General features: G+C 31.3%; 1 long non-coding RNA gene across 1 annotated transcript; it reads left to right on the top strand.

Annotated features, from left to right (window-relative positions):
• The first annotated feature begins 1,617 nt into the window (after nucleotides 1-1,617).
• LOC117275534 (uncharacterized) lies at nucleotides 1,618-3,162 on the top strand. The gene is made up of 2 exons (XR_004505709.2): nucleotides 1,618-1,990; nucleotides 2,863-3,162. It is a non-coding gene; the product is annotated as an uncharacterized lncRNA (long non-coding RNA).
• The last annotated feature ends 220 nt before the right edge of the window (nucleotides 3,163-3,382 follow it).

The following is a 3,382-nucleotide window of genomic DNA, read 5'->3' as shown; positions in this document are numbered from 1 at the left end:
TAAGTGGATGTAATGTTATGTATTTTCACCTATTCCATTTAGGGTTGTTCAAAATCGAACCGTAATCGTTAATCAAGCTGTAAAATTGGCTTATTGGTATCAGATTATCGGGGTAATAGTTGGTGAACAAATTGAGATTTTATAATTAATGTCTTAACGGTTCGGGAAAAATTACTCAATTTTCTTACCGGATAATCCATTTATCTGTTAAGAATTTTATATTTATACTTTTACCTCTATGTATATAATGTACTATTTGAAGCCCTATATCCTTATCCATAGGAATTTATGGGGAGACTAATAAGGGTGGCACACAATAGAAGATTTATGAGAGAGGAGACAAAAAAGAATCTCCGGTCCCAAAAATTATCATCTGAATTGATCTATGTGACAGAATGAGCTAAAGCTGCTGGAGTTTGAAAGCTATTCATGTGAAGAAGTGAGTTTCTACGACCCTTTGTTTGTATAGCTGAATCCAAGCTGATATTTTGAAAACTTTTGTTAGAAATTTTAATATGGCTTCATATACTTTCCCTGTTTCTTTTGTTGCCTATGTTATCCGGATTGTGTTCTATTTCCTATCCTTTCTTTTTATTTAGTTGTGAGGACAAAATATTTAATCAGGTATAAGTTTCAAGACAAATATTCACTGTGGTAATTGAATGCAATCGGGAGGTAACATATCCTAAATTTTTCCTTATCCTTAATTCTCTAATTCTTTTTTATTATCTATTTGATTTAGCCGATAAACTGCATGTTAACCGCCCGATAATGCTAATTCATTATCAATCCGTCTGATGTCTTATTGGTTGGCTAGTTGATTACTACATTTATAAATCGATAACCGATAAGCCAAACCGTTAAGCATAAATATCCTTTCGATCCGCTCGATAAACACCCCTACATATAAGCGGGCACATATACATTAAACCATTGTTATACCATTATATAATAAAATATACAATATAGTTACATAATTAAATTTTGCTAATTGGGAGATTTTCATAATTACCTATGGATTCTAAAAATATTCCATAATCTATAACTTGTAATAGAATAACATATTTTACAACAAATGTATAAAACATATACTCTAAAAAAGAAAAATTTCCTAATAAAGGGGAATTCTATTTGTGAATACCTAATTTTTGTACTGTTTTAATACCTCCTAAAGTCATTAGTGTTTTTTTGCTTTAATTATATTTTCCAATTTTTGTGTCTTTGATTGCATATTTCCTATCATAAAAATACCAAAAAATAGTTCTTTCTTTATTTGTGCATTTTAGGAATTAACTAACTATTCAATTGGTGAATTAATATAGTTAATTAATTATTTGAATAAGTTACTTAATTAATTTATTTATTTGTATAAATTTAGTTTAATAAGTAGGATTAACAAAGCAATTGGGCTAAATTTAAAAGAGAAAGTGGCCAAAAGTGCAAGATAAGGGGCTGCCCTTGAAAGGGTCCGAAACGACGTAGTTTTGCCTCAAAACTACGTCGTTTCATTAAGTGACCCAAGATCAAATCTCACCCATTGATCACCCCTTGATCTAATGGTTCATATTTGATCTCTCAAGAGGTATTTAAAGCCTCAAAAATCTGAAAAATTCCCTCATTTCCCCATAACTCTTTCTCTCTTCTCTCTTTTCTCTCTGCCGCCGCCGCCGCCGAAAATCACCCACTTGCGGCGGCCAACCTCCAAACACCCCCAAATTCACACCATGTAATCTCTACAACCTCTTCTTTCCGTATCTCCAAACCAAATCCTTCAAAACCCCCTCAAACGCCTTGAATTTTAGATATAGGAAACTTTAGCTGCCACTTTTTTGCCCAAAATCTTGAAGTTCCGGCCACTACCACCCCCACAATACCTACATCAACGGATAGAGCTCATCAAAACCTACCTATTGATGTCAATTCCATACCGAAAATCCGGCAACTAAAAATCCGACCAAATTCCGGCGACCACCCCGAACACCCTCGTTTGGTATACCCCTATTCTCATTTCCTTTGTCTATTTTTTCTAATTATATTGTATTTAGTTTATGTCTAGCATAATTTTTGATTTTATTTATTTATTTATTTTTATTATTATTTATATTTTTATTATTGGTTGTGTTTAATCTATGTTAGCTTAGTCGTTCATAATTATTAATCACTGATAATTAGTTATACATTAGTTTTGAAATAGCTATTTGCTTAGTCATGATAGTTTATGATAGAAGTTTCAAGTGCTTAGTGAATTTGTTTTCATTGGATTTGAGTATTTGAATTTTTGTGTTGATAAAAGCTGAAATTAAAGAAGGAATAGTACAAGTTTGGTTGTTTTTACTGTGCAAAGACTTTGGAGTGCAAAACTCAAAAGCCATTGTATGATGACAAGTACAATAATTTTTGACAGCTTTTGAACAGTGTTTAGCACACAAAGTCAGACTTTTGGACAGACTTTTGGTGAACCAAAATCTGTCCAAAAAATCTGATTTATTTGCCTATTTAAAGGGATCCTTACTCACTGAAAGGGACACACTCTATCTTATACTGAGACACATCATGGAGAGTTGCTTAAAGACATATATCTTTGAGAAAAATCAGCAGCTTAATACATATAACAAGCTGAAATTTTAGAGTTTTGTGAGGATTATTTGAGTGTAAAAACCTTGAGAAAAATAGAAAGATCCCTTAGGCAATTTGTGAAGTTGATAGCTACCAGTTTCAAGTATTTTTGTTGAGTTTTCTGGATTGTCTTAACACTTGAGTTGCTGTTGTTTCTACTGTATTTGCTGCTGAGTTTTTTTGTTGCTGCACTGCTGTATTTTATTATTCTACAAATCAGGTAACTTTCAAATTCTTATGTTGCAGATTCTTGATGATAATAAGAAGGATTTGATCCCGGTTTGGTTGATGGAACATATTAAATCTGATTTTGTTTCAAGATGAATGTTATATTAGTGTTATCATCGTGTAAATCTGTTAAAGATTAGTTAAATTATTGTTTTCTTCTTTATATATGTGATTGAAATTGCATTCTGTTAAGATTACTTAGTTTAAGGAAAAGATAAAGACCTCACTTTTAACCATGTTTGTTTAGTTTAGGCTCTTTTTCGTGAGTTACTTTCATGGTTCATGTATAATTATCTAAGAAAGACTTCTAGCTTCAAATGTTTTGATGCTTTGAATTATAGTCAACATAATGTTATACTTAATATAGTTCTTCTCTTTAGCATTGAAGTATTACCGTTTTTTGTAGTTTTAATATTTAGTCGTGGTTTTTATGTTGTTAATGAGTGTAGTTTGATTAGTGTCATGTTGGTGTAGAGGAGTAGAAATATTATGTTAGTCCTTAAGAAATAGTTGGTTAAGAAGATAAAAGATAATAATT

Source organism: Nicotiana tomentosiformis, chromosome 12 (assembly GCF_000390325.3).
Source record: "Nicotiana tomentosiformis chromosome 12, ASM39032v3, whole genome shotgun sequence".
NCBI classification, from domain to species: Eukaryota; Viridiplantae; Streptophyta; class Magnoliopsida; order Solanales; family Solanaceae; genus Nicotiana; species Nicotiana tomentosiformis.
Note: the sequence above shows the minus strand (reverse complement) of the source record. Positions and strands in the feature narration are given on the sequence as shown.